This window comes from Protopterus annectens, chromosome 15.part0 (assembly GCF_019279795.1).
Source record: "Protopterus annectens isolate FY-2018-M chromosome 15.part0, PAN1.0, whole genome shotgun sequence".
Taxonomy (NCBI): Eukaryota; Metazoa; Chordata; order Ceratodontiformes; family Protopteridae; genus Protopterus; species Protopterus annectens.
This window is the reverse complement of record NC_056749.1, coordinates 67,520,102-67,543,476: the sequence shown is the minus strand read 5'-3', so window position 1 is coordinate 67,543,476 and position 23,375 is coordinate 67,520,102. Positions and strand designations below refer to the sequence as shown.

The window sequence follows — 23,375 nt, the reverse complement described above, 5'->3', positions numbered from 1 at the left end:
AGTGATTATTCGATTTCACGATGTTACTGTCTAGAGTGATTATTCCATTTCATGCTGTTACTGTCTAGGGTGGTTATTGCATTTCATGCTGTTACTGTCTAGAGTGATTATTCCATTTATGCTGTTACTGTCTAGACAGATTATTCCATTTCATGCTGTTACTGTCTAGAGTGATTATTCCATTTCATGCTGTTACTGTCTAGACTGATTATTCCATTTCATGCTGTTACTGTCTAGAGTGATTATTCCATTTCTTGCTGTTACTGTCTAGAGTGATTATTCCACTTCATGCTGTTACTGTCTAGAGTGATTATTCCATTTCATCCTGTTACTGTCTTTACTGATTATTCCATTTCATGATGTTACTGTCTCGACTGATTATTCAATTTCATGCTGTTACTGTCTTATGTGATTATTCCATTTCATGCTGTTACTGTCTATACTGATTATTCCATTTCATGCTGGTCCTGTCTTGAATGATTATTCCATTTCATGCTGTTACTGCCTAGACTGATTATTCCATTTAATGCTGTTACTGTCTAGAGTGATTATTCCAATTCATTCTGTTACTGTCATGAGTGATTATTCCATTTCATGCTTTTACTGTCTAGAGTGATTATTCCATTTCATGATGTTACTGTCTAGAGTGATTATTCCATTTCATGCTGTTGCTCTCTAGAGTGAGTATTCAATTTAATTATGTTACTGTCTAGAGTGATTATTCCATTTCATGTTGTTACTGCCTAGAGTGATTATTCTATTTCATGATGTTACTGTCTAGACTGATTATTCCATTTCACGCTGTTACTGTCTAGAGTGATTATTCCATTTCATGCTGTTACTGTCTAGAGTCATTATTCCATTTCATGCTGTTACTATCTAGGGTGATTATTCCATTTTATGCTGTTACTGTCTAGAGTGATTATTCCATTTCATGCTGTTACTGTCTTTACTGATTATTCCATTTCATGAAGTTACTGTCTTGACTGATTATTCCATTTCATGCTGTTACTGTCTTGAATGATTATTCCATTTCATGCTGTTACTGTCTAGAGTTATTATTCCATTTCATGCTGTTACTATCTAGGGTGACTATTCCATTTCATGCTGTTACTGTCTAGAGTGATTATTCCATTTCATGCTGTTACTGTCTTTACTAATTATTCCATTTCATGAAGTTACTGTCTAGACTGATTATTCCATTTCATGCTGTTAATGTTTTTACTGATTATTCCATTTCATGATGTTACTGTCTTTACTGATTATTCCATTTCATGATGTTACTGTCTAGACTGATTATTCCATTTCATGCTGTCTTGAGTGATTATTCCATTTCATGCTGTTACTGTCTAGAGTGATTATTCCATTTCATGCTGTTAATGTTTTTACTGATTATTCCATTTCATGCTGTTACTGTCTTTACTGATTATTCCATTTCATGATGTTACTGTCTAGACTGATTATTCCATTCCATGCTGTCTTGAGTGATTATTCCATTTCATGCTGTTACTGTCTAGACTGATTATTCCATTCCATGCTGTTACTGTCTAGACTGATTATTCCATTTCATGCTGTTACTGTCTAGACTGATTATTCCATTTCGTGCTGTTACTGTCTTGAATGATTATTCCATTTCATGCTGTTACTGTCTAGAGTGATTATTCCATTTCATGCTGTTACTGTGTAGAGTGATTATTCCATTTCATGCTGTTACTGTCTAGACTGATTATTCCATTTTACGCTGTTACTGTCTAGAGTGATTATTCCATTTCATGCTGTTACTGTCTAGACTGATTATTCCATTTCATACTGTTACTGTCTAGACTGATTATTCCATTGCATGCTGTTACTGTCTAGAGTGATTATTCCATTTCATGTTGTTACTGTATTTACTGATTATTCCATTTCATACTGTTACTGTCTAGAGTAATTATTCCATTTCATGCTGTTACTGTCAAGAGTGATTATTCCATTTCATGCTGTTACTGTCTTTACTGATTATTCCATTTCATGATGTTACTGTCTAGACTGATTATTCCATTTCATGCTGTTACTGTTTAGACTGATTATTCCATTTCATGCTGTTACTGTCTAGACTGATTATTCCATTTCATGCTGTTACTGTGTAGAGTGACTTTTCCATTTCATGCTGTTACTGTCTTGAATGATTATTCCATTTCATGCTGTTACTGTCTAGAGTTATTATTCCAGTTCATGCTGTTACTGTCTAGACTGATTCTTCCATTTCAAGCTGTTACTGTCTAGAGTGATTATTCCATTTCATGCTTTTACTATTAGACTGATTCTTCCATTTCAAGCTGTTACTGTCTAGAGTGATTATTCCATTTCATGCTTTTACTATTAGACTGATTGTTCCATTTCATGCTGTTACTGTCATGAATGATTATTCCATTTCATGCTGTTATTGCCTAGACTGATTATTCCATTTCAAGCTGGTACGGTCTAGAGAGATTATTCCATTTCATGCTGTTACTGTCTAGAGTGATGATTACATTTCATGCTGTTGCTTTCTAGAGTGATTATTCCATTTATGATGTTATTGTCTAGACTGATTATTCCATTTCATGCTGTTACTGTCTAGAGTGATTATTCAATTTCATGCTGTTACTGTCTAGAGTGATTATTCGATTTCATGATGTTACTGTCTAGAGTGATTATTCCATTTCATGCTGTTACTGTCTAGAGTGATTATTGCATTTCATGCTGTTACTGTCTAGAGTGATTATTCCATTTATGCTGTTACTGTCTAGACAGATTATTCCATTTCATGCTGTTACTGTCTAGAGTGATTATTCCATTTCATGCTGTTACTGTCTAGACTGATTATTCCATTTCATGCTGTTACTGTCTAGAGTGATTATTCCATTTCTTGCTGTTACTGTCTAGAGTGATTATTCCACTTCATGCTGTTACTGTCTAGAGTGATTATTCCATTTCATCCTGTTACTGTCTTTACTGATTATTCCATTTCATGATGTTACTGTCTCGACTGATTATTCAATTTCATGCTGTTACTGTCTTATGTGATTATTCCATTTCATGCTGTTACTGTCTATACTGATTATTCCATTTCATGCTGGTACTGTCTTGAATGATTATTCCATTTCATGCTGTTACTGCCTAGACTAATTATTCCATTTAATGCTGTTACTGTCTCGAGTGATTATTCCAATTCATTCTGTTACTGTCTAGAGTGATTATTCCATTTCATGCTTTTACTGTCTAGAGTGATTATTCCATTTCATGCTGTTACTGTCTAGAGTGATTATTCCATTTCATGCTGTTGCTCTCTAGAGTGATTATTCAATTTAATTCTGTTACTGTCTAGAGTGATTATTCCATTTCATGTTGTTACTGCCTAGAGTGATTATTCCATTTCATGATGTTACTGTCTAGACTGATTATTCCATTTCACGCTGTTACTGTCTAGAGTGATTATTCCATTTCATGCTGTTACTGTCTAGAGTCATTATTCCATTTCATGCTGTTACTATCTAGGGTGATTATTCCATTTCATGCTGTTACTGTCTAGAGTGATTATTCCATTTCATGCTGTTACTGTCTTTACTGATTATTCCATTTCATGAAGTTACTGTCTAGACTGATTATTCCATTTCATGCTGTTACTGTCTTGAATGATTATTCCATTTCATGCTGTTACTGTCTAGAGTCATTATTCCATTTCATGCTGTTACTATCTAGGGTGACTATTCCATTTCATGCTGTTACTGTCTATAGTGATTACTCCATTTCATGCTGTTACTGTCTTTATTGATTATTCCATTTCATGAAGTTACTGTCTAGACTGATTATTCCATTTCATGCTGTTAATGTTTTTACTGATTATTCCATTTCATGATGTTACTGTCTTTACTGATTATTCCATTTCATGATGTTACTGTCTAGACTGATTATTCCATTTCATGCTGTCTTGAGTGATTATTCCATTTCATGCTGTTACTGTCTAGAGTGATTATTCCATTTCATGCTGTTAATGTTTTTACTGATTATTCCATTTCATGCTGTTACTGTCTTTACTGATTATTCCATTTCATGATGTTACTGTCTAGACTGATTATTCCATTTCATGCTGTCTTGAGTGATTATTCCATTTCATGCTGTTACTGTCTAGACTGATTATTCCATTCCATGCTGTTACTGTCTAGACTGATTATTCCATTTCATGCTGTTACTGTCTAGACTGATTATTCCATTTCATGCTGTTACTGTCTTGAATGATTATTCCATTTCATGCTGTTACTGTCTAGAGTGATTATTCCATTTCATGTTGTTACTGTGTAGAGTGATTATTCCATTTCATGCTGTTACTGTCTAGACTGATTATTCCATTTCATACTGTTACTGTCTAGACTGATTATTCCATTTCATGCTGTTACTGTCTAGACTGATTATTCCATTTCATGCTGTTACTGTCTTGAATAATTATTCCATTTCATGCTGTTACTGTCCAGAATGATTATTCCATTTCATGCTGTTACTGTCTAGAGTGATTATTCCATTTCATGCTGTTACTGTCTAGACTGATTATTCCATTTCAAGCTGTTACTGTCTTGAATGATTATTCCATTTCATGCTGTTGCTGTCTAGAGTGATTATTCCATTTCATGCGGTTACTGTCCAGAATGATTATTCCATTTCATGCTGTTACTGTCTAGACTGATTATTCCATTTCATGCTGTTACTGTCTAGAATGATTATTCCATTTCAAGCTGTTACTCTCTTGAATGATTATTCCATTTCATGCTGTTACTGTCTAGAGTGATTATTACATTTCATGCTGTTGCTGTCTAGAGTGATTATTCCATTTCATGCTGTTACTGTCTAGACTGATTATTCCATTTCATGCTGTTACTGTCTAGACTGATTAGTCTATTTCACACTGTTACTGTCTAGAGTGATTATTCCATTTCATGCTGTTACTTTCTAGACTAATTATTCCATTTCATGCTGTTACTGTCTAGACTGATTATTCCATTTTATGCTGTTACTGTCTTTACTGATTATTCCTTTTCATGCTGTTACTGTCTAGAGTGATTATTCCATTCCATGCTGTTACTGTCTAGAGTTATTATTCCATTTCTTGCTTTTACTGTCTAGAGTGATTATTTCATTTCATCCTGTTACTGTCTTTACTGATTATTCCATTTCATGATGTTACTGTCTAGACTGATTATTCAATTTCATGCTGTTACTGTCTAGAGTGATTATTCCATTTCATCCTGTTACTGTCTTTACTGATTATTCCATTTCATGATGTTACTGTCTAGACTGATTATTCAATTTCATGCTGTTGCTGTCTAGAGTGATTATTTAATTTCATGCTGTTACTGTCTAGAGTGATTATTCCATTTCATGCTGTTGCTGTCTAGAGTGATTATTCAATTTCATGCTGTTACTGTCTTGAGTGATTATTCCATTTCATGCTGTTCCTGTCTAGACTGATTATTCCATTTCATGCTGTTACAGTCTAGACTGATTATTCCATTTCATGCTGTTACTGTCTTGAATAATTATTCCATTTCATGCTGTTACTGTCCAGAATGATTATTCCATTTCATGCTGTTACTGTCTAGAGTGATTATTCCATTTCATGCTGTTGCTGTCTAGAGTGATTATTCCATTTCATGCTGTTACTGTCTTGATTGATTATTACATTTCATGCTGTTGCTGTCTAGAGTGATTATTCCATTTCATGCTGTTACTGTCTAGACTGATTATTCCATTTCATGCTGTTACTGTCTAGAGTGATTATTCCATTTCATGCTGTTACTGTGTAGAGTGATTATTCCATTTCATGCTGTTACTGTCTAGAGTGATTATTCCATTTCATGCTGTTGCTGTCTAGACTGATTATTCCATTTCATACTGTTACTGTCTAGACTGATTATTCCATTTCATGGTGTTAGTGTCTAGAGTGATTATTCCATTTCATGCTGTTACTGTCTTTACTGATTATTTCATTTCATGATGTTACTGTCTAGAGTGATTATTCCATTTCATGCTGTTACAGTCTAGACTGATTATTCCATTTCATGCTGTTACTGTCTTGAATAATTATTCCATTTCATGCTGTTACTGTCCAGAGTGATTATTCCATTTCATGCTGTTACTGTCTAGAGTGATTATTCCATTTCATGCTGTTACTGTCTAGACTGATTATTCCATTTCAAGCTGTTACTGTCTTGAATGATTATCCCATTTCATGCTGTTGCTGTCTAGAGTGATTATTCCATTTCATGCGGTTACTGTCCAGAATGATTATTCCATTTCATGCTGTTACTCTCTAGACTGATTATTCCATTTCATGCTGTTACTGTGTAGACTGATTATTCCATTTCAAGCTGTTACTGTCTTGAATGATTATTCCATTTCATGCTGTTACTGTCTTTACTGATTATTCCATTCCATGCTGTTACTGTCTAGAGTGATTATTCCATTTCGTGCTTTTACTGTCTAGAGTGATTATTCCATTTCATCCTGTTGCTGTCTTTACTGATTATTCCATTTCATGATGTTACTGTCTAGACTGATTATTCAATTTCATGCTGTTACTGTCTAGAGTGATTTTTCCATTTCATGCTGTTACTGTGTAGACTGATTATTCCATTTCATGCGGTTCCTGTCTAGACTGATTATTCCATTTCATGCTGTTACTGTCGAGACTGATTATTCCATTTCATGCTCTTACTGTCTTCAATAATTATTCCATTTCATGCTGTTACTGTCCAGAATGATTATTCCATTTCATGCTGTTACTGTCTAGAGTGATTATTCCATTTCATGCTGTTACTGTCTACACTGATTATTCCATTTCAAGCTGTTACTGTCTTGAATGATTATTCCATTTCGTGCTGTTACTGTCTAGACTGATTATTCCATTTTATGTTGTTACTGTCTTTACTGATTATTCCTTTTCATGTTGTTACTGTCTAGAGTGATTATTCCATTTCATGCTGTTACTGTCTTTACTGATTATTCCATTCCATGCTGTTACTGTCTAGAGTGATTATTCCATTTCGTGCTTTTACTGTCTAGAGTGATTATTCCATTTCATCCTGTTACTGTCTTTACTGATTATTCCATTTCATGCTGTTACAGTGTAGACTTATTATTCCATTTCATGCTGTTCCTGTCTAGACTGATTATTCCATTTCATGCTGTTACTTTCGAGACTGATTATTCCATTTCATGCTTTTACTGTCTTGAATAATTATTCCATTTCATGCTGTTACTGTCTAGACTGATTATTCCATTTCATGCTGTTACTGTCTAGACTGATTATTCCATTTCAAGCTGTTACTCTCTTGAATGATTATTCCATTTCATGCTGTTGCTGTCTAGAGTGATTATTCCATTTCATGCTGTTACTGTCTAGAGTGATTATTACATTTCATGCTGTTGCTGTCTAGAGTGATTATTCCATTTCATGCTGTTACTGTCTAGACTGATTATTCCATTTCATGCTGTTACTGTCTAGAGTGATTATTCCATTTCATGCTGTTACTGTCTAGAGTGATTATTCCATTTCATGCTGTTACTGTCTACACTGATTATTCCAGTTCATGCTGTTACTGTCTAGAGTGATTATTCCATTTCATTCTGTTACTGTCTGGAGTGATTATTCCATTTCATGCTGTTACTGTCTAGACTGATTAGTCCATTTCACGCTGTTACTGTCTAGAGTGATTATTCCATTTCATGCGTTTACTGTCTAGACTTATTATTCCATTTCATGCTGTTACTGTCTAGGCTGATTTTTCCATTTTATGCTGTTACTGTCTTTACTGATTATTCCATTTCATGCAGTTACTGTCTAGAGTGATTATTCCATTTCATGCTGTTACTGTCTTTACTGATTATTCCATTCCATGCTGTTACTATTCCATTTCATGCTTTTACTGTCTAGAATGATTATTACATTTCATGCTGTTACTGTCTTTACTGATTTTCCATTTCATGCTGTTACTGTGTACATTGATTATTCCATTTCATGCTGTTACTGTCTAGAGTGATTATTCCATTTCATGCTGTTACTGTCTTTACTAATTATTCCATTCTGCACCATTTCAGGAGTGCTGATCAGAGATGGACAGCAAGCTGCTATGCAAGAACTTGTGCTGCTTTTTCAGTATTTGATGAAAGTAAGAGCTGGTACCCAATACACTCAGAAGTGAAAAGGGGGACTCAAACCACAAATGCTGTGCTACCAACTAAAGTACACTCTGTAAATGGATATGTAAACAACTCTTTGCCTGGTAAGTAATGTAGCAACAGCAATTATATTTCTTTTAGTCACTTCAGAAACCTTTGATGGTGTGTTAGTTAAAATATCATTAACTGTATAAAATAACATATCTGTGACTTAATAAAATTAATAAATTATTTCAACTTTGTGGGTTTCGAGTTAGGATGGCAGTGCTTTACTAGTGGATGTGTATACATGCAAATGGACTTTTCAATGGATGTAGCTTAGTGATTTAACAGAAAACAGCTTGTAATTTAATCTGGATAAGAACATACTTGTAAGAATGGTGGTGGATAAGGCTGTTACTTGTAAGGATCTCTTAATAAAATATACCATATTTATATCCCATTCCACTTTTAAAACATGTAATTAATCAAATCATGATTTTTCACTAATACAGATATTGTGCAATTTTGCTAAAATAGTTTTACATTCTCCACCTTTTATTCTATAGCTTTTCTATCAGTTCTGTTTCTCCCTTCATTTATTTGACATTTGTTGACTGTGATAGACCAACTGGGCTAGTGCCCTTTTTCAGCTTAGGCCCAGGGAGAATAGCTCCACAATACAATTAAGCAAAAATTGCAGAAATTATATACAAAATACAATAAAATTACAGGATTGTAGTATTGGACAAAAATATACAATAGATTAAATGAGCAGCTGTTCTTTATGTACAAGTTAAAATATCAGTAAAATACATTTCGTATAAGATACTTATATTCAGGCAGGTAGTAATAAGAAAGCAAAAAGAAAATTGCACATGGATAGTCGTCTGTGGATAACTATGTTTTCAAATGCTTTTGTGTTGCAGCAGTAGTGTGAGGATGTTTAGTATGAGGCAATTACAGGTGGTATACAGGCATCATGTTACCAGAAACAGGAAGTGAGGAGAGTGATTAGAAGGCGACTTACTTCATTTGTTACTGGTTAGTGTTAGGGAGATAAAGAGCGAGAGGAGGACTAGGAGGAGAGGTGATTGTTAATTCATTTGTTACACAGTTAGTGTTAGAGATAAAGAGCAGGAGGGAGAACTAGGAAGAGAGGTGATTGTTAATTCATTTGTTATGCGGTTAGTGTTAGAGAGATAAAGGCGGGAGGGAGGACTTGGAAAGGATAGGTGATTGTTAATTCATTTGTTAAGCGGTTAGTGTTAGAGAGATAAAGAGCAGGAGGGAGGACTAGGAAAGGAGAGGTGATTGTTAATTCATTTGTTACACAGTTAGTGTTAGAGAGATAAAGAGCAGGAGGAGGACTAGAAAAGTGGTGATTGTTAATTCATTTGTTACATGGTTAGTGTTAGAGAGATAAAGAGTGGGAGGAGGACTAGGAAAGGAGAGGGATTGTTAATTCATTTGTTAACATGGTTAGTGTTAGAGATAAAGAGCAGGAGGGAGGACTAGGAAAGCAGAGTAAGAAAAGGAAAGCAACCTGCGAGGGGGGAAGACTAGGTCTTGGTGAGCTCAAGTACCTTGACATCTGCTTAACTTTTGACCGTGAGAGGATTTCTATTTCTTCTAAAATTTATTGCAAACCTATTATTCCAACAGCTTACTTCATTGTACCAGCAACCACCCCAACACCAGAAACATGGGGTGGTGAAGGGGCCAACTGGTTAGAGCATCCAAGATGGTTACTGTATGGAGTGAGTTTGTGGAAGAATAGGTTGAAGGACATGTTTGTCAACAGGGGATATCCCTTGGATCTTTCATTCTCTCATGGCCAAAGTGATGGACAAGAAATGGAAAGGGGTTTACATCCCCCTTTTGATTCCCAGTCAGTATGTATGTGGTTCCCCATGCAGAAAACAATTCTAGCCTACTTAACCCTTGTGGGGATATGTTGGTGGATGGCTTACCTAAGAAAGATAATTTGCTTGAATTTAGTTATCCTTTGGTCATCACTTTTAATAGTGACAGTAAACATATTGAGTCTATTGTTTACAAAAACTGGAAATGAAACAACCTGGTATAATTCCACCAAAAGCAACCAGTAACCAGATATCAAGGCAAAAAAAAACCGGAGATTGCACCCAACAAAATTAGTGCACAAAACTCTTTATTTAACGCTGCAGATACCACACGTTTTCGTCCATAGAACCATAGACTTCATCAGAAATACTTTAATTAAAACCATTCATCTTATATATTTTAGAACCCTGCTCCAGTCCACACAGAAACACATTCCAACATTCTAATTATGAATCCTAATGCTTTAACTAGACATTGTACAGAATATCCTACCCACCACTTCCTTTTCAAAGTAATTAGTCAAGTACCAGTGAGTATAAAAGGGGGTCCTTACCATTTAATGTTAGAAAAAAAGGAGCTTCTCTGGCAATTTACGTTGAACTTATATAACCCTCCTGGGTTGAATGAAGTCACCTCTATTGCATGTATTTTAAAACTGAGAAATTTAATACGTTAGAGGAATTTTCTTTGTTTGCTTAGGGTTCATTTTGTAGGTATCTATTCAATGTGTTTTGGTTGGAATGTAGTGTTTAGATAGCTACATTTATTTTTCCTTTCCTTATATAATTTAATACAACTTGTAAATATGTTTATTTAGTATTTGGTATTAGTATTATGTGTACAACAACAATAAGAACAGTTTTAATCTAGTAAGATGGCGTTTTTCTACTCGTTTCATTCTACCTTAGTTTATTTTATTTCATTTTTATACCTTGTACTTTGTATCTAATGACACCTTAGGTCTATATGTGATTGCTTGATTGATTTTTAAGGCAACAGCTGACGTGTTTAATTAGAGTGTTTGTTTTGTTGAATTGTCTGAGGAAGTCTGCTATAATAGAGCGAAAAGCACTTAACCTTATTAAACCTGTGTTCTTTTGGGTTGAAGTGCCAGTGGTTGTTTTGTTCAATTTTTGCAGCAGATAGTGTTAATCTAGGTTACAGGACTAGATGAATTATTTTATAAATGGCCCAGTAGATGTATAGAGGAACAGTTACCTCTTTGGCATGTCATGTGACCCACATGAGGCTCGGGTAGGAAACTCCATATGCATGGTAGGTGGTAGCATCTCTAATAGGTACAAGATGAAATGTAGCTGGATAGGACTGCAAGGGCTTATACCTTCTCCTGAAGTGCAAGTCATTAAGTTGTGGTACGGAAAGGTACATGTGTCTTCTCTTTGGCACGGAACAGGCAAGTTCAGGGAAGGATGAGTCTATATAGGGCTTTCTGTCCTGAGCCTCTCCCTCTGCTTATCACAAGCGTTCAAGGATACTGAAATGTGCTGAAGCAAAGATTTTAAGGTCAAAGAAGTGGACTTAGTAAGGCTGCCTTGCTGAACAGTGGAATGTTGTGCATTTCAATACTTCTGATAGAGTTCCAGGAAGAAATCAAACAGGTCTCATTCCATGGACCATCTCTGTACTGAGCTTCTCAAATGCGTAAAAAGGATTAAACTGAAACTATTTAAAAGCTAGGAAGAAGCAGAAATACTTCCAGTAAGAAAAATGTTGGCTACTAGAACATGTTTGTGCACACCCTGTTAATGTTTTCTAAGGCCTCAGTGCTCAAGGGATAAATGCAGCAGTGCAGAGGCTTTCTAAATTATGGAACTGTGTGGTCACTTAACTAATATTCAAGCATGTCAGCTACTTAGCATCAGCTTGTATAAATGAGTACAGACTAGCAATAAAGTGGAATTTTCTGCATTCTGTAACAGTTTGTCATGAAATCTACTGTGCTGTTTGAATAGTTACTGCTGAAGGGCTCACAGTTCTAAAGCTCAGGGACCAGTTCCAGTGGTGCATTAAAGCTGCCACATAGGTCATGCAGTAAATTGTCTAGTACATGTGAACATTTTGTAATGCTACTTGTGACATGACTACATGGCATGCAACTACCTCAAAAACAAACAGAATGACTGTATACACTGCTAACAAAGGCTCTTTGAGTCACATAATATGTAACATTGTGGTTATTTTTCAATGCTGAGGCTAGCCCCCCATGAGGACTAGTCATCTTTTAGGAGCAACCCAATGAGCTCTATAAACTTCGTTTTGATGAAACCATGCAAGTTATCGGTGGTATGGGATTTAAATTTTGAAAGCGAGTCATGCAAGGATGTTACAAATTACTTAAGGTAAGGAGCAGATCAATAAAGAGACAATAAATGGATCAGACATTTTAAAATTAATATAGCAATATGATACGGCATTAAAATGAAATGCCAATAATGATTTGTAGAATGCACGACTCGCATATAATCTAAAGATGTATGCTTTGGTTATAGATTAAATTCCAGCAGGTAAATCCTTATCACATTAATGACAGCACTGACCACACTGTGCTATTAATCACACCAGCAGCACTTGTTGTGGGATTTGCTTCTTCCTATTAAAGCCAGTGATTCTTGAAAAGCCGACAGCACACTCATCATTTTTGTTTCAGTGTTGATTAATCATGGTATTTAGTTTCTAGGTTAGTAAGATCCAGCTTGCCAGCAGTCATCAATGTCACACTTATTATCTGACTTGGTGGTTGTTAATGACTTAATATTTGTCAAATGATTCGACAGCAGGATAATTAGTGATATTCAACTACTGCCATTAGATCAAAAACTTAGGAATCAGAGACAGAATGTTCCAGAAAAAAGTTCAGCAATACAAAGTGTAAACACAGGGGAGAGAAGAAAATTATCTTCTAAGCACTTTACAAAATAACCAAATATGTAAGAATCATTAAAGAATGCAGTGATCTAAAAATGGACCTGAATAAGATAATCTATGAAAACAAAACACTGTGCTGAACCTAAAAGTATGAATATTAACAATTTATGAAGGCAAAGATTAAAAACTCTAAACATTTGGTTTAAAGAAGAATGTTATTTATTTATTTACCGGGAAATTCCGACTGGATGCAGGTCCTTTTTCAGTGGATGTCCAGGGAGAAAAGCTCCACATCATGTACATGATAAATAGAGATACAAAGTTGCAGCAACAGTAATAACATTACAGGTTGTTGGCTTTAATACAATAACAAGATATTATCAACACTATATACAGTAAATGTTGCAAGTTAAGATAGTTTCTTTTCGTTTATAATATTAGTAACAAAGTTGTCAGACAAGATTTTAAGGTATGTAAAGACAACTAGCTAAGTTATTTATTCAATGTTAAATTTCAAATATTGAAAAAAGTGGAATAAAAATGAAAATTGCACCTGCTTATGTCATGGGTAAAACAAGAAAAATAAAATATAGAAACCTGACTAAAGTGACAATAAGCAAAATATAGATGTGAAATAAAGCTGCAGGCTATTAAAAACAATAATAAACAGACATGTTGGTAGATAATGGCCATAAGGAATAGGAAAAAATGCTAACGGATAACCTTATTGTTCAAAGCCAAGAATAAAACCTCCATGGGACCTGATAATATCCCTGGCTGCATCCTACATGGGCTACAAAATGAAATGGCACCACATCTGTCTGCCCTGTTCAATCACAGCCTTACCTCAGGCTATGTCCCTAATGAAGGGTGCACTACTACAATCAACCTGCTCCATAAAGGAGAGCAACTACAGACCCTGGGAACTATTGCTCCATTAACCTGACGAGTCTGGTATGCAAAGCTATGGAGTGCATCATCATGGACCTGCTTAACAAAGACATAGGCAATCTCCAAACTCTTGACCCCACACAGTTTGACTTTGTCAAGGGGAGATCCTGCCTGCTGAACCTGGTTGACTTCTTTGAGGTAGTCACCAAGGCTGTGGATGAGGGTAAGGCAGTGCATACAGCCTACCTCAACCTGGCCAAGTCCTTTGATACCATTCCCAATCAGATATCATTGATAAACTCACCAAGCTAGGCAGCAGTCCTTACATCACTAGGTTGGTTGCAAATTGGCTTATAGACAGGACCCACAGAGTGAAAGTTGCAGATTCCAAGTCAGACTGACGACCAGTCACGGTGGAGTCCCACAGGGCTCGGTCCTGGGCCATCTCCTGTTTGGCATCTACTTTCAGACGTCCAGGCCAACACAGAAGGACTCTGGCTGACCAAGTTCACTGATAACTGCAAGGTAGGAGTCATTATCAACTTCCGAAGTGATGCAGACATCCTACAAAGGGCATCTCTGAGGCCAATGGCTGGTGTCGGAACCGTGGCTTGAAGCTTAATACCAAAAAGTGCGTCATCATCCTGTTTGGAAAAAACTCAATTCCCACCAATTACCACATTGAAGAGCCCACTGAACACTGAAGGAGCCATAAGAGATCTGGGTACCCAGGTCGACAGCCACCTCACCTTTGACCACCACATTGCCACTGTGGTCAGAAAGTCCTTCGTGGCACATCTTATAACCAAACATTTAGCTTCCAGGAAGATAGAGGTCATCATCCCTGTCTACTCATCCCTCATTAGACCAGTCATTGGATATGATGCCCGTTTGGCATGTACCTGACCAGACACCTACAACAGCTGGAGAGGCCATAAAAGTACCTCACAAAAGGATCCTAGGCCTTAAACTCATGTTCTACATGGTCAGACTCAAAAAAACTTCACCTGTTCTCAGTGTCTTATCATCTACTAAGAGGCGATCTCTGCTTGACTTACAAAGCCATGTCCGACCCAATCCTACTTGAAATGCTACACCTAAAGAAATCCCAATCCTCTCGGACCACACATTTCAGAGATCACAACCTCATTACCACAATTAATAGAACATGCTGGAGGGACAGGTTCATCCCACAAAAACTGCCCATACTATGCAATAAGCTTCCCATTCATGTCAAGCAGAACACCTCACTGGTCCTCTTCAAGAGAAATATTGATGGGTGGATGGGTAACAAAGTTCACCCCAGGGATAACTCCAGTTGCTCTACTGGAAAGGGGCACTGAACTAACATAGGGTGGCACAGTGCCTGTGCAATGTTTTTGGGCTAGGCTTGTAAAGGCTCCAGGGCCATTAGCTTAGTAAACACCTATGAACCTTAGTGACAAGAATTATTTGAATTTGTAGGAAAATCTTAAGGAAAATTAAATTATTACAGAAAGGAAAGTTCAACAACATTTTCCATTTTCTATTATATAGTCTCTATAAATAAGAAAATAATTAATTTCCAGAGTCATATAATTAACATACTGTATACATTTTTTTAAGGACCTTCTTTCAGTCGTCTCTTTTATGAACTTTAGTTAGTGGGTAACGTATAGCATTATAACCCACAGAAGTTGCAAATTCACAGAATCTGAATACATTTTTCTTCACTATTTTGTTTAGGCCAGATGACCGGAATGCCTTGCTCAATGATATAATAGGCTTATTCTTTTGTTCTTTTAATATTTTGACAGGATTTGCTGCAAACTTGAGTGACATACTGACTGTAGTTAGAGATGAATATAGTCATATAATAACAAGTTGCACGCGGCTCCAATCAACTTGCTTTTGTGAAGGGCAGATCATGTCCAATGAACCTAGTAAGCTTCCTGGAAAAGAGGCTGTGGATAGTGGTCACTCCATGCATGCTGCTTATCTGCACCTGGGCAAGGCTTTTGACAATACTCCCCCCCCCCCCCACCCATGCTGGTATTACTGAAATATTTTGCAGTCTTAATCTTATATCATGTATTGGCTACTCGATTGCAAATGGACTGGTCAACAGCTGTCACAGTTGTGAAACTTGTTATCCCCTATCTAAATCTAACCATGTAGAGTTACAGGGATAGTGACACACCCTCTTCCATCTTAAAAGAAGGTCAGTGATAGGCCATCTCCTAGGTTCATAGGAGGTTAGTAACAGGCCCTCTCCTAGGTTCATAGGAGGTTAGTGACAGGCCCTCTCCTAGGATCATAGGAAGTCAATGACAGGCCCTCTCCTAGATTCATAAGAGGGTAATTTCAGGGCCTCTAAAAGGTCTATAAGAGGTTAGTGATAAGCCATCTCCTATGTTCATAGGAGGTTAGTGACAGACCCTCTCCTAGGTTCATAGGAGGTTAGTGACAGGCCCTCTCCTAGGTTCATAGAAGATTAGTGACAGGCCCTCTCCTAGGTTCATAGGAGGTTAGTGACAGGAACTCTCCTAGGTTCACAGGGGTTTAGTGGCAGGCCCTCTCTTAGGTTCATAGGAGGTTAGTGACAGGCCCTCTCCTAGGTTCATAGGAGGTTAGTGACAGGCACTCTCCTAGGTTCATAGGAGTTTAGTGACAGGCCCTCTCCTAGGTTCATAGGAGGTTAGTGACAGGCCCTCTCCTAGGTTTATAGAAGATTAGTGACAGGCCCTCTCCTAGGTTCATAGGAGGTTAGTGACAGGCCCTCTCCTAGGTTCATAGGAGGTTAGTGACAGGCCCTCTCCTAGGTTCATAGAAGGTTAGTGACAGGCCCTCTGCTAGGTTCATAGGAGGTTAGTGATAGGCTATCTCCTAGGTTCATGGGAGAGTAGTGACAGGCTCTCTCCTAGGTTCATAGGAGGTTAGTGACAGGCCTCTCCTAGGTTCATAGGAGGTTAGTGATAGGAACTCTCCTAGTTTCATAGGAGGTTAGTCTCAGGCTCTCTCCCAGGTTCATAGAAGGATAGTGACAGGCCCTCTCCTGGGATCATAGGAGGTTAGTGACAGGCCCTCTCCTAGATTCATAGTAGGTTAGTGATAGTCCCACTCCTAGGATTATAGGTGCTTAGTGACAAGCCCTCTCCTAGGTTCATAGGAGGATAGTGATAGGCCATCTCCTAGGTTCATAGGAAGTTAGTGATAGGCCCTCTCCTAGGTTCAAAGGAGGTTAGTGACAGGCCCTCTCCTAGGTTCATAGGAGGTTAGTGTTAGGCCATCTTCTAAGTTCATAGGAGGTTAGTGACGGGCCCTCTCCTAGGTCCATAGGAGGTTAGTGACAGGCTATTGCCTAGGTTCATAGGAGGTTAGTAACAGCCCCTCTCCTAGGTTCATAGGAGGTTAGTGACAGGCCCTCTCCTAGGATCATAAGAGGTTAGTGACAGGCCCTCTCCTAGGTTCATAGGAGGGTAATTTCAGGGCCTCTCAAAGGTCCATAGGAGGTTAGTGATAGGCCATCTCCTATGTTCATAGGAGGTTAGTGACAGACCCTCTCCTAGGTTCATAGGAGGTTAGTGACAGGCCCTCTCCTAGGTTCATAGGAGGTTAGTCACAGGCCCTCTCCTATGTTCATAGGAGGTTACTGATGGGCCCTATCCTAGGTCCATAGGAGGTTAATGATAGGCTATCTCCTAGGTTCATAGGAAGTTAGTGACAGCCCCTCTCCTAGGTTCATAGGAGGTTAGTGACAGGCCCTCTCCTAGGTTTATCGGAGGTTAGTGACAGGCTCTCTCCTAGTTCATAGGAGGTTAGTGACAGGCCCTCTCCTAGGTTCATAAGAGGTTAGTGACAGGTCTTCTCATAGGTTCATAGGATGTAAGTGAAAGGCCCTCTCCCAGTTTGATAGGAGGTTAGTCACAGGCCCTCTCATTGGTTCATAGGAGGTTAGTGACAGACCCTATCCTTGGTTCATAGAAGGTTAATGACAGGCCCTCTCCTAGGTTCATAGGAGGTTAGTGACAGGCCCTCTCCTAGGTTCATAGGATTTTAATGACAAGCCCTCTCCTAGGATCATAGGAGGTTAGTGACATGCCCACTCCTAGGTTCATAGGAGGGTAATGACAGGGCCTGTCGAAGTTTCATAGGAGGTTAGTGATAGGCCATCTCCTATGTTCATAGGAGGTTAGTGACAGGCCCTCTCTTAGGTTCATAGGAGGTTAGTGACAGGCCTTCTCCTAGGTTCATAGAAGGTTAGTGACAAGCCCTTTCCTAGGTTCATAGGAGGTTAGTGACAGGCCCTCTCCTATTTCATAGGAGGTTAGTGACAGGGCCTCTTCTAGGTTCATAAGAGGTTAGTGACAGACACTCTATTTGATTCATGTGAGGTTAGTGACAGGCCCTCTCCTGGGTTCATAGGAGGATTGTGACAGGCCCTCTCCTAGGTTCATAGGTGGATCATGACAGGCCCTCTCCTAGGTTCATAGAGGGTTGGTGACAGGCCCTCTCCTAGGTCCATAGGAGGTTAGTGACAGTCCTGCTCCTAGTTTCATAGGAAGTTAGTGACAGGCCCACTCTTTGGTTTATAGGAGGTTAGTGATAGGCCCACTCCTAGGTTCATAGGAGGTTAGTGACAGCCCCTCTCCTTGGTTAATAGCAGATTAGTGACAGGCCCTCTCCTAGGTTCATAGGAGGTTAGTGACAAACCCTCTCCTAGGTTCATCAGAAACTTGCAGAACCGTGAAGACACACTTTGGAAAAAACAGAAAGAATGCTCGACAGTCAGTACAGTCACAAAGCCTTAACGCAGATTTATTATAAACAAAATTAAATAGCGTTTTCGCTACTGAAACCATGTAGCTTCTTCAGAGGCTAAAACACAGTAAAAAGGCGCCAACTACAATTTATACTGTAGCCGGCCTCATTCAATTCAGCTGGAATACGTAAAATACATCACTTCCTTAAAATCCAACCACAATTTCTTTAAAACCACATTAAATAAAAATGTATATGCTTGTATATGTAGTATACCTACTGACACTAAACCTTGTTAACATTAAATACAAAAAACAATACATAGATATATATAAATAAAATTATGTATATTTTATGTACATTGTAAAACTACTTCACCTTAAATAAACAGTCTTAATTTCAACAATGAAGGTCACCACATGTAAATAAATAATCAACGTAGGAAAGACCTATATTTTAACACAGGGGCTATATTGCAGCTCTCATTTAAGCCTGGCAAATTAAAGGCATCTAATTTTAGTTGCCATTGTAATTCCAAAATCTCTAATAAAAGAGAAGTAGGTCCTCCCCTGACTGACTTTTGTTTACAATCAATACCCATGAAAACAAAATTATGCCCAGGGTTTGATATCACATGCTTTGCAAGTGCATTTTCAGTTTTATTGTTCCTAATGGCATAAGTGTGCTGGTATATGCGCTCTCTGAGTTTCCTGTCAGTTTTTCCGACATAAAATGCCGGACAAAATACACAGAGAGCTACATATATAATAGATTTGGTGTCACAAGTAATTCTAAAGTTGATCAAGAATTTTTTGCTGCTACCTATACTGAATGAATTACCAGTCCGCAGAGTATGGCACCAATTGCATGATCCACAGGTAAAACACCCTTTTGTTCTGTGTATGGCCTGACCAGATGGAGTTGATTGTAATAGTTCCTTTAAATTATTACCTCTCCTAAACGTGACCTTTGGTTTTGTACCTAGTTTCTCAACCAAAAATGAATTGGTAGTAATAAAGTACCAATTCTTATCAATAATCTCTGTTATTTCTTTTGAGTTCAGGTTGAATACTGTTGAGAAAGACAAAGTGTAGTCTATTCTAGGTTGCTCAACAACTAAAACAGGACTAGATCTTATGACTGTCATGCCAGTGAACTGGTGTTGGTCCCCCAAATTTGTGATTTCTCTATCAGTTATTAAGGGACTAATAATCCCGTTCCGTCTTTTGTTAGTCACTTCAAAGGTTAATTCATCTATGACTGAGGATGGATAACCTCTATTTAAGAAGAATTCAGTAAGCACAGTACATTCTTTTTCAAATTCTTTGAAATCACTACACATACGCCCAGCCCTAACCAGTTGCCCTTTAATAATAGCTTTTTTTAACTTGTATGGGTGGGCACTTGTGTAGTGTAAAAATGAGTTGATATACGTGTCCTTACGATAAATTGATGAAATAAACCTAAGATTGTCTGTATCCTTTTTGAGTTTGACATCCAGGTATTCTATCTCACTGGTGTCAAACTTAAAAGTAAACTTAAGGAATGTAGTAGTGTTGTTAAAGTAATTAATCAACAACTGTGCCTCTTCTTCGTTGCCCTTAAATAGGATAAAAATGTCATCAAGAAATCTTGTGTAATGACAAATTCTATCTTTCCATGTTGGATGATTCAAAACAAACTCTCTCTCCCAGCGTGCCATAAACAGGTTGGCTACTATGGCTCCGCATGGGAGCCATTACACCTTGCTTTTGGATATAATAATCATTTCCAAAAACAAAGAAGTTGGAGGCCAAGACTATGTCTAAAAGTTCTGTGACATTATTTATCTCATCTCTTGGAGCTTTTAATTCCAATAACAACAACTCCAACCACTCAATAGCCTCCAAGTGTGGAATTGAGGTGTATAAGTCGACAACGTCGACTGTCAAAAAGTTGTAAGCGTTGTCAAATCCAATATTATTGATACTAGATAGAAAGCTCCAGGAATCCTTGCAAACACTTGGAATGAGTTCCAAGTATTTATTTAAAAGAAAGTCTATGTATTTTGCTGATGGGTAAGTGATGGAGGATCTCCCATCAATCAAGGCCCTCATAGGTGGATCCCCAAGATTCTTATGAATCTTGGGAATACCAAACATCACAGGAGTCCTAGGTTGAGAGATGTTAATGTATTCGAAGGTGTCATGATCTATTCTTCCTTCAATAAACAGGTCCCTGTAATACCCCTTAATCCTGTGGATGTTAATGTTCATTTCATTGATAGATGAATTAGAATAGGCAGGTGTGTCCAAAATAAAAGACATTTTTTCATTATAAAGGCTATTTTCAAAAACAACCAGGCCCCCACCTTTATCGGGTTTCATAACCCTGACCGAAAAATCTTTAAGTTGGTTCAAGGCCTGTAACTGTTCCTTTGAGATGTTGAATGTGCTTTTTCTAGCCCCTTTAGTTTTGTCTAAATGCCTAATGTCCAATTCACAGGCATTTTCAAAAATGCGCAAGCCCACGTGTAAAGGGGGATTAAAAGTGCTTGGGACCTTTAAACCTTGTCTAACTTCATCACTAGAGTTGTTAAATAATAGTTTTAAATTAAGCTTCCTGACAAAGCACTTAAGGTCAATCAGGACTTTGACAACATCAAAGTATTTGGAAGGAACAAAATTGTTACCTAAAGAAAGTAACTCTACTAACTCTGGTTCCAGAGTGAGTGATGAAAAATTATAAATGGTGAAATCCCCTTTTCTATTCTTAACAATAGTTGGGGAATTGGGGACCACAAGGGGTACCGTGTCGGTCATTAGTTCTTCCATTTCTTGTTCTTCTTCCTGTTGTCTTGGTTGGGCCCCTTCCCTAAAAAATGCTGATTGTCATTTTTGGCATTATTCGGTGGATTACTACCATTCGTGGGCTGAATATCAGGTCCCCCTACTTTATTTTTGTTCCTATTACTCCTCCTTACAACATTCCAGCTACCTGTAGTATCTGTGGAATTTGTCTTGTTTGAAAGCTCGTTAGTAAACCCTTGGCCTTCATCATCCTCAGGTGTAACAATATCCTCATGGATTTCTAAATTCCTTAATTTAGGGTAAGCTGTGTTTGATGAGTAAACCTGTCTGTCCCTAAACAACTTCCTTGTTTTTTGGTTTTTTAGCTTTCCCATATAGTTATCAATACTGGCAAAAATGCTTTCGTAATCAAACTTGAACTTTTTGAAATTTGCATACATTCTAATCTCGTCATCAATTTGGTTGATTTCTGCACTTAAAGTATCAATGTGTGCAGAATAATATTTAACAATGAGTTCCAAAAGGTCAAGCCCTTGTTTCTGGAACATCGCCTTTAAATCAAAGAGAAAAGCATTGTCCATAATTAAACCCGAGGGTGTGAAGTTGTTCCTTAAACCCTTGGGTATCATGTTCTCGGATATGCATTGTTTAAAGTAAGCTACTTCCAGTTGAAGCTTACGTATTTTTAACGTTTTAGCATCCAGTGTTTTAAGCTTAGCTGTAATGTCAAATCCGTCTCCCTTAGAGTTCCCTGTTAGCTGCACCGGCGGTTCATCATTCAGTGGTTGTAAAAAGGAAAAAAAGTCACCTGTATTCTTTAACCAGTCCACGGCTGATGTTACGCCAATAAGTGCCCCTCCTTGCTGTCCTCGATTAGTAGCAGACGATTCTTCTAAGGGAAAAACAGTGGTATCGTTATTGGAAACACGTTGGGACCTTTGCTTTTGTTCAGGCGGTATGGAATCCTCAAGAGAATTCCCACTAAAGCGGTCCTGTGTTTGCATCATAGTGTTCGCAGATTTTGTTGTAGTCCGTGGGTTCTGTGTTAGCAGCTTACTCACGGAATTGCTTTCAGAACACTTTTCCGTAGCAGCAACTGCTCTCCGGTTACCCGTGGAGTCAGATCCAGATACTCCACAGCTGTCAGTAGATGCGGGTACAGTGAATCCGCTACCCTTTTCAATGTTTGTGAGCCTTAAATTAAAGACATCGAGTCTCTCTGAAGAAGCTACATGGTTTCAGTAGCGAAAACGCTATTTAATTTTGTTTATAATAAATCTGCGTTAAGGCTTTGTGACTGTACTGACTGTCGAGCATTCTTTCTGTTTTCTCTCCTAGGTTCATAGGAGGTTAGTGACAAGCCCTCTCCTAGGTTCATAGGAGGGTAATGACAGGGCCTCTCGAAGTTTCATAGGATGTTTGAGATAGGCCATCTCCTATGTTCATAGGAGGTTAGTGACTGACCCTCTCCTAGGTTCTTAGGAGGTTAGTGACAGGCACTCTCCTAGGTTCATAGGAGGTTAGTGACAGGCCCTCTCCTAGGTTCATAGAAGGTTAGTAATAGGCCATTTCCTAGGTTCATTGGAGGGTAGTGACAGGTTCTCTCCTAGGTTCATAGGAAGTTAGTGAAAGGCCTCTCCTAGGTTCATAGGAGGTTAGTGACAGGACCTCTCCTAGGTTCATAGGAGGTTAGTGACAGGCCCTCTCCTAGGTTCATAGGAGGTTAGTCACAGGCCCTCTCATAGGTTCATAGGAGGTTAGTCTCAGGCCCTCTCCCAGGTTCATAGAAGGATAGTGACAGGCCCTCTCCTAGGTTCATAGGAGGTTAGTGAAAGGCCCTCTCATAGATTCATAGTAGGTTAGTGATAGTCCCACTTCTAGGATTATAGGTGCTTAGTGACAAGACCTCTCCTATGTTCATAGGAGGATAGTGATAGGCCATCTCCTAGGTTCATAGGAGGTTAGTGATAGGCCCTCTCCTAAGTTCAAAGGAGGTTAGTGACAGGCCCTCTCCTAGGTTCATAGGAGGTT

General features: G+C 38.0%; 1 protein-coding gene across 2 annotated transcripts in view; it reads left to right on the top strand.

Moving 5' to 3' along the window:
- The window catches only part of F8 (coagulation factor VIII), a 2,728,596-nt gene that overhangs the window by 419,315 nt on the left and 2,285,906 nt on the right, over positions 1–23,375 (top strand). The window contains exon 1 of one of the 2 annotated variants that reach the window (XM_044057713.1): positions 8,191–8,297. The exons of the other annotated variant lie outside the window; for it this stretch is intronic. The gene's annotated coding sequence lies outside the window, so the exon portion shown is untranslated. Of the gene's footprint in view, positions 1–8,190; positions 8,298–23,375 lie in introns of those variants that run through there. 2 annotated transcript variants of the gene reach the window in all.